This window comes from Callospermophilus lateralis, chromosome 18, assembly GCF_048772815.1.
Source record: "Callospermophilus lateralis isolate mCalLat2 chromosome 18, mCalLat2.hap1, whole genome shotgun sequence".
In the NCBI taxonomy this organism is placed as follows: Eukaryota; Metazoa; Chordata; class Mammalia; order Rodentia; family Sciuridae; genus Callospermophilus; species Callospermophilus lateralis.
This window is the reverse complement of record NC_135322.1, coordinates 40,632,613-40,647,533: the sequence shown is the minus strand read 5'-3', so window position 1 is coordinate 40,647,533 and position 14,921 is coordinate 40,632,613. Positions and strand designations below refer to the sequence as shown.

Sequence of the window (14,921 nt, the reverse complement as noted above, 5' to 3'; positions counted from 1 at the left end):
GTCACCAGCTAGCGTCTCAGAGCTGGGAGTAACAAACAGCCTACTGGGGGTAAGATGGGAGTGTCCAGAGAGAACCTCTGCTCCCTGGGCCCAAGCCCCGGCCTGCAGGTCCTTCCTCCAAATCCAAAAAGGCCTCTCTTTTCCTGACATTGGAAACCCAGAATTCTGGGTCCCAAACCATGTCCTAATGTCTGGTCCACCTCCCTCCTCCGGCCCCTTCCTACTCACCTTTCCCACCAAGGGCTCCCTGGGGTGTCCACATGTGCCCTCCTCCAGGACTGGGAGCGGGCAGCCCTATTACAGGCCCTAACCTGGCTGGCACAGCAGGGAGCCAGGGTGTCCTTGTCGCTCCTGTGCAGTCCTGGCCTCTAGGGTCCAGCACCCACAGGAAGCAGCCAATGCTGGGGAGGCCTAAGGAGAGGGCTCCTGCCCAGCTCATTTTGGAGTCCCCGGAAACTCCTCCTGGATCCTGCAAACCCGTGGCTCCCGGGCTGTCTGCACTTTCCGCTAGGTCCCTGGACATTAGTAACTCCATTTTGGTTCTGGGACTCAGAACCAAAACTTATAAACTGCCAAGAAAAAGAAACTTGAGATATTCTGCTCCCAGAACCACGCCCCTCCCCCGCAAGGTCCCTACATAGAAAAATCTGTTGGTACCCAGCCACCAGCACCCAAGGTCATTTCAAGCTTGCTCTTTTTCCCTGTTAAAAAAGATCTAAAACCTCTGTTCAAGTGTCGCTGCCTGCTGCGCCTGGCAGACACCCTGTTAACACACCTTTGCTTGAGCTCAGAGATGCATCTCTTGTGGATATTTGCACCAGCTGCCCGAGCACTTTCCATTTGCAGAATGGGGTGGGGGCGTCTTTTAGAAATTCCAGCACCCCTTATTACAGACCGAGGGCAGCACAGTCTCTGGGGATGGAACATGGGCGTCCACTGGGCCTCAAGCCTGAGGTGAGAGGTTCTGGGTGATGCCAGTTCTCCACTGTCCTTGTTCCTTTGCATTGGGGTCCCAGTTCTCCAGCAAAGCAGACCCTAGGATTCCTGCTCTCGAAGCAGCCCAAAGGCCCTGGGGTTGACAAGATCGCTGAGGCTGTCCTATCTAGATGGAGACCAAGGGCGGTGCCCGCCTCTGCCTCTCCTTTGTTCCCTGGCACGTCAGTCCCCAGCTCAGTGGCTCTGCCAGCTCCTCTCTTGCAGCTAAGAGCTCGGCACCTCCACACAAAAGTGAAAATAAAAGCATGGTTTGGAAATCCCCTCGGCAGCGCCACACACACTGGGGCCTGGTATGAGGGTTCCGGAAGCATCTTGTGCTGGCTCAGGAGTTGAGGCAGGGGACAGGGAAAGCTCAAAGTGTAAATGACAGGAGTCCCAGGTCCCCAGGGTTAGGCTCACAGCCTGGAAATGGGCTTTCCTCTGTGAGAGAAATGTTGTCAGCGACTTCCGTCCCCCCTCTGACTCCGTGACTAAACTTCTTGGCAGAAAGTCACCTGGAGGCCACGCAGTTGGAACACAGGGCCCTGCACACTGAATGTCTGTGTTTCCCCCAAATTGATATGTTGAAATCCGAACTGCCAAGCTGATGATTCCCAGGGTGGGTGGCGGGGCTGGGGGAGGAGACAGGGTAGGGTCCTGGTGAATGGGATCCATGCCCTGATCAAAGTCCCCGAACGCTCTCTAGCCCTCTGTGAGGACAGTGAGGAGTCGGCAGGCTGCAACCCAGAAAAGGGCCCTCACTAGTACCCCCCACCCCAGGCTGGCACCCTGGTCCTGGACTTCAGTCTGCAGTAGCCTCCCGGGCCTTGATGTTCTCATCTATAAGGCAGGAGTAATATGAGGTGGTTGTAGGGCTTAAATGAGTTAATATGTGTAAAGTACTTACAAGGGCTTGGTAGTCACGACAGAAGAATCGTTTTTATGACGTGAAGGCTTGGATAAAGTTCTAGAAGGAAGAGCAAACAGTGGCTACCTCTGGGAGAGGTCAGAGGCAGGGCTGGGAGCAAAGAAAGGAGATTTCGGCCTTGCAGACAAGAGCCTAGTTTTTTGGCAAGAGAACTGGGTCACGCATGACCTGTGCGGTGAAGACGGGTCCATTTTTTTGAAAGTAGAGTTAGAAGAGGAACTTTTTAGCTTACAGGATGGACCCTCCGAACACTCTCCCACCTGGCCACCGGCACCAGGCGCATGGTGCAGAAGAAAGGCTTGAGAGACGGGGGCATGGAGCCTTGGGGCTGGGTCCCACTACTCCAACCGATTTGCTGGGTCATGGAGGGTTTGTGTGCAGGTATGTCAAGTGGTGCTTCCCCCCCCCACCCCCCGGCATTCCCAGGGGTCTGTGGAGTCAGCAAGAGCCTCTGAGGTCAGGAGGCCTGGGTTCAGATTCTGATTTCAACACTTGACACTGTGCAACCTTGGGCAGGTTTCCTAACCTCCTGCGCCACAGTATCCTCATCTGCTGATGGGGTGACGATTTTACATGCACCTCACAGTGAGGGCTGGAGACACGGATGTATACACAGCACGCGGCACAGTGAAGGCCACCCCCAGCCTCAGCTGTCACCACCAACTCCTATGCACAGAGCTCCCAGCACAGGTGGCCCCAGGCTGCCGCATCCCACCTGCACCCCCTCACCGCTGCCCAGGCCAGCCTGCCCGGGCTGAGGGGTCCTCCAAGGTGCAGGGAAGAAACAGCTCCATAAAGGGAAGAAGCAAAGTGCAGATTTAAGAGCCAGGCTGCCTCTTAACTGAAACTCCATGCAATGGTGTCTTACAAAACAAAATGACCATTTCAGCATAGTTTTATTATTTTTCTGCTTAAAGATATAGCCAAATATCTCTCCCATGGAGGTATAAAGCATAAAATTTTCCGGTGATCTCATCGTTTAGGAACGGGTGTGCAAAGTTTAAGACTCTTATCTATGCTTGAGGACTTTTTTCTTTTCTTCCTCCCTCTCTCTCTGTGCCTTCAATTTCAATCATGGGGTTGGGACTGTGGCTCAGTGGTGGAGCACTTGCCTAGCACGGGTGAAGCACTGGGTTCGATTCTCAGCACCACATGTAAAATAAAATAAATAAAATAAAGGTCCATCAACAACTAAAACAAATTTTTTTTTTTTAATTTTAATCAGAACCTCACTTCCTTAAAGTTGTTCTGGAAACGATTTCACTTTTAACTTTATTTATTCTTTTCTTTTAAAATTTTTCTTTTGGGTTGTAGGCGCACACAACACCATTATTTGATTATTTGATTTTTATGTGGTGCTGAGGGTCAAACCCAGTGCCTCACACATGTTAGGCAAGCGCTTAACCACTGAGCCACAACCCCAGCCCCTGACTTTACTTGCAAAAGTACCATTTTGCCATGAACTAAGGGTAAATCCCCAAAAGACGCCCACGGAAAACTAAAAAAACAAAACACTGCTAGGGCGCTGGAGCGGGTGCTGTTGCCAGTAGGTGTGAGAGGCTTCACAGACGCCTGCCGCCCATCTGAGACTTTCTCCCTGACTAATCAGGAAGCATTAACAAGAACTGAAAAGACAACAGCTTTCCACTCCAATTCAGTCCAAAGCCCCATCCACGCACCTCCAGGGGCCACCTTGACTCCTACATTGTCCTGTCCGTTTCAGTGAGAACATCCAGATGCCCAGAGAGGTACCGGACACCTTCAAGAACCTGGTGGGGCACATAAACTGCAAGCTATTCCTTACTTAGAACAAGATGCTATGATGAGATCTGAATGCCTCAGAGAACCACTCCCCAAGGTACCAGCGCCCTACAGCTTCACCCCCAGAGCAGAAGGGGCCCCTCTAAAGCTGATGATGGTCTGCTTGGGGTCCAGGCTCCGTCCCTCCCCGCAGGAGGTGGGTGTTGGGATCTGGTCATCCCTGGCTGCTGAAGCTTTGTACATTGACCCAGTCTTTAGGACTTGCCCATGTGTTCTTAGTCGCTGTAAAAAGAAAGGTCCGCACATCCGCTGAGAAGCGCACCTGGCGCCTGAGGAGATGGTCTGGACTGTGGACAGAGCTGTGGCTTCCAGGACATTCCCCAGGACATCTCTGCACATGGATGTCAGCAGGGGCACCTCTTGGCTCCTTAGGTGGAAAAAACTGGCTCCGATGTCAGGCTCTGGCCTCCCCCAGGACCCCGGAACTCCTGGGGTGGGGTAATGACATGGCCTCCTCCAGCCGGGGCGGCGGGGGGGGGGGGGGGGGGCCTGCTCTGGCTCTTTGTGAAATGAGGGCACACAGTTCACCCACGGGAAGCGCAGGGGAGCGTGGAGGCAGACTTCAGAGCCTGGCCTTCTCCTCTCCCTCCTCCTTCCTCCCTCCTCCACTTTCTTCTCTCCCTCTTCCTCCTTTTCCCACCCCCCCGCCTGGTTCCCTCTTTCTTCAGGGTTCAGGGTCCCCTGGGTCACCCACGGAGTCTTCTCTCACATGGCCCAAGTGTTCCTCACCAGAAGGCCCCAGCTGGCCTCTATCCCAAACGCGCACCACACCCTGCCCCTCGCCTGCCGGGTGTCCCTGCCCCACAGTCAACACGACCTGACGTGCACCCCTGTCGCACATCTGTGTGTACTTGTTTATCCTGCTCCTATAGGCCCTTGGCTCCACCAAATGGCACTTGCTGTGCTCCCAGCCCAGCCCGCCTCCTCGAACAGCGCCCGCCCGCCATGTTGTGGGAACTTGGAGGACAATGTGGGTGGATTCAGGGCGCAGGGTGGAGCCAGAGCTGGTGTCGGGCTGTCGGTTCCCACCTCACCTGGAGCAGCGGGCACCCTCAGGCTGGAGACGCTCCTCCGTCACCTACACCCAAGAAGTTTCTGGAGTCTTCTCCTGGGTGGCCTGACTGCTCCCCTCCTTCCTTCTCCCCCTTCCTTTTGTGAGCACATAAAACCCCCAGCCCCAGGCACAGACTCCATGCAAAACGGCCTCCCCACCATGTTCTGGTCCCTGCTGACCACCTTGCACCCAGGCCCTCCCCACCCCAAACACTCTCGGTGTTTTCCCTTCCTCCTTGCTCCCCTTCCCGAAGAGGAATCCTGCTAAGCACAATTGGAAGAATTAAAACATCATATATCTTATTGGTTTTTTTACATAAAACAACATATTCCACATGAAGAGGAAGAAAATGAGACCAAATCTAAGTGTCTAACAATGATGGATACATTCAGCCATTCTGTGGACAGCCATGCCCCCTATTATTATTATTATTGTCAATGGACCTTTATTTTATTTATTTATATGCAGTGCTGAGAATCGAACTCAGTGCCTCACACATGTTAGGCAAGTGCTCTACCACTGAGCGACAATCCCAGCCCCCATGCCACCTTTTAAAACCATAGGATAATGCCACTGTAGACAAGAGCTAATTTCTTTCATATACAAAGAACTTGCAGAGCTCAACAACCCAATAGAAAAGTGGGCAAGGATAAGAACCGACAATTTATGGAAAAGGGAAGACAGGTGGCCCTTACATGTTTAAAAGATGACCTGCGGCCAGGCCTGGGCACAGCGCAGACACCTGCTACAGAAGCCCACTCCAGGCAGCACTGAACCCCAAGCACGCACGGCACAGTCCGCTCAGTCCTCCCACCTCAAGCTCCTGGGAAGCTGTGACTGCAGATGAGCAGCAAGGACACAGAAGTGGGGCTGACCTGATGAAAGGGTTGACTTAGGAGCTCACCAATAGCGTTAGTACTTTCCCAAACCCTAATTAGTGTGTAACTTGCAACCGATATCACTGGTAATTTTCCAAACTCTAATTAGCATAAATGTGGACTAATAGTTCTGACCCAAGTGCTATACAAAACCCAAGATTAGCACACTCAGAAGGTGACTCTTCTTGGTTCCCCTCTCGTTGGGCCAGAGCTCTGTTTTTATTCACACTTGAACAAATCCCACTCTTACACTGAGTCATCCCCACCTGTGAACTTCATTCTTCGAACTCACAAAGCACTGACCCAGAAAAAAGTTGTTGACAGTGAGCTGCTGGGGTTTAGGGCAACAGTGAGGAGCAGAACCTCCCGTTACGAGTGCAGCACATTTCACGGCTGCAGAGGCCTGCAGCTTATGCAGACCCCACCCACCAGCAAGAGTGCAGAAACCCCGGTTTCGAGAAGAGATGTGAGAAAAATCACCATTATTCATCTACTAGATTTGCAAATATGGAAGAGTTTGATAACATCCATACTAGGAAGGTGTAGCTACAGGTGCCCTCACACGGAGCTGGTGGGAGGGAAAATTAGCACTATACTCAAGGAGGGTAATTGGTCAGTCGCCCAAGTTCAAACTGCACATGCCCTCAAAGTCCCAAACCTGCTCCTGGATTTTCTTCAAGATTGACTCCCACATATGGAAAAATGAAGTTTAACCAACGATATTGATCACAACACTGTTTGGAATAGCAACAGACAGGAAAAAACCTAAAAGTTCAAAATGACATATCAGCCATGTGGGGAAATACTATGTAGTTGTTAGAAAGGAAAAAAGAGCGCTGGAAGTGTGGCTAAGTGGTGAGCACCTGCCTAGCATATGCCAGGTCTTGGGATCTATTTTGAGCACTGAAGAAAAGATACAAGATTTTGTTTGCTATAGAAAGATTTCCAAATCGAATTAAGGGCGAAAAAAAAGCGGACACTCCATACTGCCATTTATGAGAATTGGGGAAATCTATGGGTATGCATATGTGTTATGTATATATGTGTATATGTATGCACATGTTTCTGTGTGTGTGTGTGTGTGTGTGTGTGTGTGTGTGTGTGTGTGATTGTAAGGTCCATCTTTGGAAAAAGACATAAGAACCGGATACCACTGTCTGCCTTCAGAGAGGGTAACTGAGTGGCTGGGAGACAGGGGAGGGAAGGAAGCATATTTTTAATTATATCCTTCTGTACATTTTTCATTTTTACTATACAAATATTAGCTATTGGGTTTTTTTTAAGTTAAGTGACATCATAGATTTGATTTTCCTTAAACGTGCAATTCCATGTTATTTATTTATTTTGGTATTGGGGCACTTAACCACGGAGCCATGTCCCCAGCCCTCTTTAATATTTTATTTAGAGACAGAATCTCACTGAACTGCTTAGGGCCCCACTAAATTGCTGAGTGGGCTCATGCTTTCCCTGGCTGCGCGTCTCCCTTCCCTAGGAAACTGGCTGGTTTCACACCACAGTGAACCAGGATGAGAGGCTGGTGACAGCAGAAGAGGAGCCTGGGGTCAGATGTGTCCAGGAGAACTGGTTAACTCCATCCCCAGCCTCCAGAAACACAGAAAGCCTGGGAACACTGAGGGCTTCCTTGAAGAGCTGAATGAAGGTTGTGCCAACTGTTCCCAGCTCTCAAGGACCCAGGAGACCCCAGACAGCACGTGGGGTACACAACCTTTGCTTATTTTGTAGGTAACATGTCCTGTGAATAGCCAATGTTGCCTTCTTCACCACTTCTGCCAGGTTTGGGTGCATCTGATGATTTGCCATGTGGTCTAAAGAGCCTCCTTCTCTAGCCAGCTGCGTTTGCAGACACGATCATCAGTTTTCCTGAACTATTCTCTTTCAAATCACCCTGTAGACTCCGTTTCACTTCCATAGGCTTTAGTTCCCCAACCAACACTCAAAAAAACAGACCCGACAAAGAAAGACAGCAGCTTACATTCTCAGACCACAGCAGAGTTTTCTGTTCTCACTTTCTTCAGTACTGGGGATAGAACCCTGGGTCTCGGGTATGCCAGGCAAACACTCCTCCCATGAGCTACACGCCCAGACCCCAAAAGATTTCCAGTGTCTGTCCAACTGCATGTGGTAGGTAGAGAGGAGCTGCGAGGTGATGCTTTAGAGGTGGTGACATGGTGCCACCAAGAGAGTGGATTCAAACAACAGAAGCCGAGCTGGGTGCAGGGTTGCACACCTGTAATCCAGGGATTCGGGAGGCTGAGGCTGGAGGATCGCCAAGCTCAAGGCCAGCCTTGACAGTTTAGCAGGACCCTCAGCAATTTAGTGAGACCCCCACATCTCCAATTTAAAAAAAGAAAACAAAATGAGGACATAGCTCAGTGGTAGAACATCACTGGTTCAATCCCCAGTGCCAAAGAGAAAAAAGAAAAAGGAACAGAAGTAATTTGTTCTCTCACAGTTCTGGAAGCTAGGAGTCTGAAATATGGGTGTGGACAGGGTCAGGCTCCTTCTGAAGGTTCTAGAGAAGGATCCTTCCATGCCTCTTCCAACTTCTGGTGGCTGCCAGAAATTCTTGGCAATCTCTTTCTCCCACATGGCTGTCTTGCCACCACCCGTGGGGCTTAACACTGTGATCTTCTCTCTTACCGGGATACTAGTCATATTGGCTTAAGGCCAACTTACTCTAGCATAGCCTCATTTCAACCGGTTATATCTACAACAACCACATTTCCAAATAAGGCCACATCCTGAGGTCCTGGGGGCCGGGACTTCAACACATCTCTCTCAGCAGACACAACTCAAGCCACAACAGATGAGAGAAGACACACTAGGGAGCTTTTCTGGACTCGCCTCAGAAGGGTGGGGGTATGCATGCCAAGGTCAGGGTTTGACCGGACTCTGCGGTCATGGACACCTCAGGAGTCCAGGGAGGAGATTCACCATATTGTGAAACTCCCTACCCCTCTGCTGGTCTGCCCTCAAGAAGGACTCCAGACCCTTTTACAGTACGTTAAAATTGACCAAGAACTGGGCGTACCTTGCCTCATCAATCCATGGAGCTAACTTTGAAGGATCTATTAGGCCCATTTCACAGATGAGAAACCAAGCTTCCAAGAGATAAAATGCAAGGTTCTAAGATCCTTAGTCAGCCTGCCAGGCCAGGGGCCTGCCCACCTGGTGCTGTTTCTGTAGGCAGGGCGGGTAGACATAAGGAATGGCCCATCCGGGCTACAGAACAGTAGTCTGGTGGGCAGCATGCTGTATGGCCATTCACGTTCACTTCCATGCCATCAGCCGTCCTTCCCCTGTGCTCTCTGCCACGAAACCAAGCCTAGTTAGTTAGTTAGTTAGTTAGTGGTGTGGGGTCAAACTCAGGGCCACTGCACGACAGCCCAGCCTATACCTAGTGCATTTCCGGGCTTATTTCTCCCCTAGAGAGAAGGAACTCCATTCAGAGGGAAGTTCCCGGTACTGATTGGGGTCCACTCCATCTTCTCCCCGGTTTTTAGAGGCTAGGAACTTCCAGGTTTCAAACTGCTTTTTTACACCCCCCGAACGCCCAATCTTTAAAAAGAAAATGTAAAAATCCCAACTTATGAAACCTATGCAAACAGCATGGAAAGCGGGTGGGGCCTTTTTCCCTTGGTAAATGGCCACCCCAGTGACCTCCAGGCCCTGGCTTTCTGAGTGAGAAAGTAGTTGAAAACCACACGAAAAGCAAGTAACAAAAACGACAGCCATGCAGTCCCTATCACTTCTGAGTTAAAATGGTCATCAGAAATAGTGGAGATCTGACCCCAAGGAACTGTTCAGACCCCGGTGTGTGCACTGATGGCATTGTGGCCATGTTTAAAGACTCCTTCTCTTTTAGCACCTTCTCACATATTTCCATTGAAATGCTATGATGTCTGCCATTTGTTTCCAAATAAGGGGTGATAGATATGAAAGCCCCCATCTAGGGTTGGTGACCCTTGACCACGCGCAGTGGATCCAGGGGGGCTTCCATACATTAAAACCAGCAAATCCATCTGGCCCCAACTAGTCCTCTTCCTCCTACTCTTGTTTACCTTTGTGATTTTCCTCAATGAAAAGTTGTTTCACTTTTTAGGCTCCGAAGTATGAGTCGAGCATCAGGAACAATGTGACCTCTAACTTTTCATTCAGCAATGAAAAGTTTGAAAGAAAAAACAGCTACAGAGGGAGGCAACAGGTGCGGCCCCGGGAGGGGGTCTGCACAGCCACAGGCCATGTCCCCTACAAGTGGCGACCCCGACCTGCCATCCCCCAAGCTGCACAGCGCAGACCCACCGACACCCCATCTGTCCATCTGCCACGGGACACCACTTGGCCATCGGCAGGGGCACATCCCCATCCCCAGACCCCTGGCATCCGCTCTTGCCCTCTCCTCCCTGCAGAACCCTAAGCCCAAACCGCCAGGCGCCCCGCGCACCGGCCCGGGTCCCGCGGCCCCTGCACTCACCGCTGCGCTGCCGGCTCGTCCACGCTCCGTGCGAAACTGAAAGCAGACGCCGGGCGCCGCGGGCCAGTGCTTGGAACCGCGGCAGCTGCCGAGAAATCACGTGGGTTCGAGGTGCCATCCCGGACCCCGGCGCTGGGGGCAGGAGCCCGCACACGCCCCGCTCGCCGCACCGCCCCAGGTGCCTGCCGCGCTCGGGACCCGGGCCAGGGGCTCGATCCCAGGTCACCGCCAGCAGAAGGAGGGTCCTCTCCTCCGCGGATGCGACCCTGGGGTGGAGGGTGAAGCCGGCGATCGTGGGAGTCGGCGACGCTGCAGGACCCGGGAGGAGTCCCCGCCAGGACTTTCTTGCAGACGGGACCAGAGCAAAGGGAGGAGGTGCCGCTGGGCGGGAAGCGGGCACTTAGAGCCCAGGGGTCCTGAGCCCTGGCCTGGGGAGTGCTCCTGGAGAGGGGCAGGGAGAAGGGAGTCACAGGTGGTGGGGACCGAGCCCTCGGCCGGCTGATCCGGAGAAACGCCATCTGGGAACATATCTAATCCTCAAAGTAGCACCAATACAGATGGGAGTGTCACCCTGTCCGCAGATGAAGAGCTGAGGTTCAGAGAGGACAGAGGTGAAGGACCTTGCCCAAGTCACCTAGGGACCACTGGCAGAGAGGAGGGGAAAGAAGGTGCCCGGAGAGAGGGCAGGGAGGATGGGGCCAGGGACATTGAGAAGGTGAGTGGGGTGGCCATCCTGAAAGGCCACCAGTCCAAGGTATCCCCCCAGTCTCCCCAGCCTTTCCCCCTTGTCCTGAGATGGGGCCTCCCCTCTCCCTGCAGAGGTCATGCTCACTCACCTTCAGTGACAGCTTCCTGCCCCAGGCCAGGTGTGTATATGGAGGTGGGCAGGGCACTCCAAATCAGGGGTCAGAGGTAGGACCATCGGCATCAGGCACCCTGAATTCAGGTCCTCCTTTCTTACTGGCTATTCACATTGCCTAATGCCTTGACAACCCCTAGCCTCAGTTATACCCGCTGTAAGATGGGAATGATAAAATCCCTGCCCATAGATTGGTTGTGAGAATCTGGCCTGCAGCCAACCTCAAACTGGGGCTGGTGCCCTCTGTGCCTGAAGCCCATAGCCATCCTTCTATTTTTGTCTCCTTCTGCAGGCCCCACATCCCCATCATACTTGAACCCCCGTCTTCCCGGGACCAAACCAGAGAGCCAGAAATTGCACCGCAGCCGGGAGGGGGCCGGGTGTGGATTTTGCAGTTGAGTGCTTGCGTGTGACTCCCAGATCTGCCCCTCCTGGCTGGTAGCTCAGACAAATGCCTTGATGGTCCCCAGCCTCAGTTTCCTCATCTGTCAGATGGGCTGTTCCCAGCCTCCCAGGCCACTGTGGCACGTATTGTGGAATGGACGAGAATGTGGGGCTGTCAGTGGTGTGCATGAGAGTGATTGACTGTGTCCCAAGATCAGGGTTCAGCTCATGTTCACTGAGCACCCAAGGTTTGATTGTCCCTACACAAAGTCCCAAGAGAGACTCTGGCCTGCTTTCCACGCAGGTAGGGTAGGCAAATGGACACACGGACAGACAACCACAATGTAGAAAGACAAATGCAGGCCATTTTTAATCTTGAACAGCCCCAAAAGGAGGGTAGGACAAAGATTTCCAACTCAGGGGGGCAGATGAAGAAATGAAGTCCAGATAGGTCAGGTGAGTTACTCATGGTCACACAGCAATCAGGAGTAGAGATGAGTCTTTCCACCCTAGGGGTACGAGACCTGTCAAGAAGAGTCCTGGGAAAGATGCTTTCCTAAACCCTCCCTGTGCTCAGCCTGGTGCCCATTTTCTCTGGCTCACAGTGTCCACGGTCCTCTGGTGTAAATTACACGTCCATCTGGTTTGGAACGGCCCAGTCCTGTGTATGAGAACCAGCTCAAGATTCTGTGAGACTGAAGAAAGAAGCGGCCTGGTCAGGGATTGCACCACGGTCAGCTTACAGGGCGCTGCGGACAAGAGCATTTCCTGGTGTCAACAAGGCAGGGGGGGTTCCCACACCCCAAGGAGGAAGCAGCACTGCACACAGCTCGCCAGGTGAAGGTGGGCGGGGCCACCTGGAATGGACCTGGCATCTCTCACAAACACCTAGCATGCTTCAACACACTTTAGGGTTGGTGGCCCACACAAGCTGCTCAGCTGCTGCCTGAATGACTGTCCTGTAAGGCTTGGGATGCATGCCAGGGTCAGCTGGTAGCAACAGTGGTCCATGCATTTCCCATTTGTCTGAGGCCTGGTCCTGGAGCCCAGGCTCAGCTGCCCAGGCAGCAGGATGGGCTTCCACTGGGCCCTGGCCTTGGGGAACCCCTCTCAGCTCCCTGGAGGAAGCAGCAGATACTGATGTCCCCCTGGGTCAGCCCAGCACTCCACACGGGCCAGGAGGACTTCCTGGGTTTTTGAGGCAGGTCTAGGTCAGAACGTCTAGGCTTGGAGGAGGCCACAGGGCTTGGGAGAAGGATCCAGCAGGTTTGTCCTGTTCTAGCAAGATCCTCTGGGATTCCATGGCTCCTTCAGCTACTTACTCTCCTTGGAACTGGGGAGATGCTAAGGGTGGAGAAGGAACTGGAGCCACAGCTACCCTCCTTTCAGGAACAGGGGTGAGTCCCACGGTCTCCCCAGGTCCCAGCTGGGCTGGGGTTGTTGAAGGTGACGTGACGTTCCGTGGGACTTCTCTGTGTGTCGTCCCTAGTGATGGGCCAACCCCACCAAGCATCGCCTGCCCAGTCGCCTTGCACGCTGCTGTTAAAACCACAGATCAGACCCCTCGACCACCGCTGGCGTAGACCCTGCCTGCTGCTTCCTCAGCTTCTCTCTGTTCTCTTATTCATTTATTTATTATTTGTTTATTTTTGTAGCACTGGGGTTTGAACTCAGGGGCAGTTTACCACTACACTACCTCCCCAGCCTTTTTAAATTTTGAGACAAGAGTCTCACTAAGTTGCTGAGGCTGGCCTCCAATTTTCGATCCTCCTGCCTCAGCTTCCCCAGTCACCAGGATTATAAGCGAGTGTCACGGTGCCCAGCTTTCTCTCTGTTACTCTGGCCTCTGTGTTTCTTGACTCTGTCACGGTTTCCTCTACCTGAGGGACTCTGCATGCCAGCATCTTGCTCTGTGTCTTAGTCCGTTTCCTGTTGCTATAACAGAATACCCGAGACTCTGTGTGCCCCTGCCCCACCCTGGGGATCTGAAGCCTCCATCCTCCCCACTTCCTGTCCAGCACTGGCATCCCAGGGACCAGACCGTCTGGGAGCCTTGCTTCAGGCCCCGCAGGGAAGCTGGTTAGAAGAGGAGCCTGGACTTTGGTGGGTGGGCAAAGGCCCCGAAGGCCCTGGTGCTGTGGGGCAGGAGAGACGGGGTCTGGGAGGGACTTCCTGCTACCCAGCGTCCAGGGCACCCCCATCAGGACGCTGGAGAGAACTCAGGGACAGTCGCAGTTGCCTGGGGTATCTGACCAGGAGTGAGAGGCATTGTGAGTGTGTCAGTGAGTGGCTCAGGGAGTGGGTGACTGTCTCGGGACCCCTCCTTGCCACCACCACCCCCCCCCCCGGCTCTAGCTCTCTTTGCAAATCCCTCCTTAGACTCCAAGATGTAGCTACAATGTTCCCTCCTCCCCTGGCCACTGGAAGATGCAAGGGTGTGTTCGTGTGTCCCAACCGATCGTGGTTGTGAGCTTCCCCCACCCAGGAAGCCCGCTGTTCACCCAGGTGGCCCAGCCAGGGCTGAGGACGCCGCCCAGGCTCGGGCACCCAGGATTTGGGATTCTGCGGGGAGTGCAGTGCCAGGTGGAGGTGCAGCGGGATGAAGTGTCCCCTAGAGGGTCTCTGCTGCCTGTGGCCCCCTTGCCCGGGTCATGCTCCCGACCCAAGCCTGGCACTGCGGCCTCCTTCCCACTCAGACTATGAGCTGCTCAAGACCCTGGACCGCGTTCCCGTCTCCAGGTGGCACCTGTGCTGGGTCCTGTGATTTGCTCCCAAGAACCCTGATGACACTATCTGTGTCTTGGCCACCTGGTGCCCCCTCAGAGCCTCAGGCCTGTTGGGTTCAGGGCCACGAGTGTTGACTGTAGCCGGCTGCCATCTGAACGTGGAGAGGTCACCAGACACCCTGAGGGGCTGGCCTTGATCTAGCCCTGAAGGGGGAGGGCTTCAAGGAGGGGCACCTGCCAGGAGAGGGGCTGTTCAAGACTGTCCAGCAGAGGGGCCAGCACTGGTGTGACAGGGACAGAGGGTCTGGCCGAGAGTGGTGGATTCTGGGTGGGTCTGGCAGGTACCAGGGGGCCCGCCAGGGAGACCCTTCATTCCAAGGAAGAGGTTTGGGTGGCTCCCTCCAGGCTCTGGTGCAGGGATCGGGAGCAACGGCTGTGAAGGGCTGGCAGGAGGGTGGACACCCAGGGCTGGGCTTGTCAGATCTGGCCACCAAAGGACAAATGTCATTCCCTGCCCTGCCCCAGTGCCCCGCTACTGAAGAACTGTGGGAAGCCATTCTCGCACGTGATTGGCCACCTCCCGGATTGGGTGTGAGGCGTTCTGGCCAAACTGTGTCGGAGCTATCCCCACCCTCTCCAGGTGCGAGAGCCTGTCCGTGTGGGGGTGTGACTGACCACTGACCCTGAGGCCAATCACTGACCCTGACCTTGGAATGCTGCCCCCCTCGACCTTCATTGGATGGAATTTTCCCCTGAATTTCTTGTTCCCCAATAAAAGGCCACTCCCTGGCGTGCTCGCTC

The 14,921-nt window shown here is 53.6% G+C and overlaps 1 protein-coding gene across 1 annotated transcript in view; it reads right to left on the bottom strand.

Annotated features, from left to right (window-relative positions):
- Nlrc5 (NLR family CARD domain containing 5) overlaps window positions 1-10,173 on the bottom strand; it is an 81,027-nt gene extending 70,854 nt beyond the window's left edge. The window contains exon 1 of the mRNA XM_077105859.1: window positions 10,152-10,173. The gene's annotated coding sequence lies outside the window, so the exon portion shown is untranslated. The remainder of the gene's footprint in view (window positions 1-10,151) is intronic.
- Window positions 10,174-14,921: the final 4,748 nt, after the last annotated feature.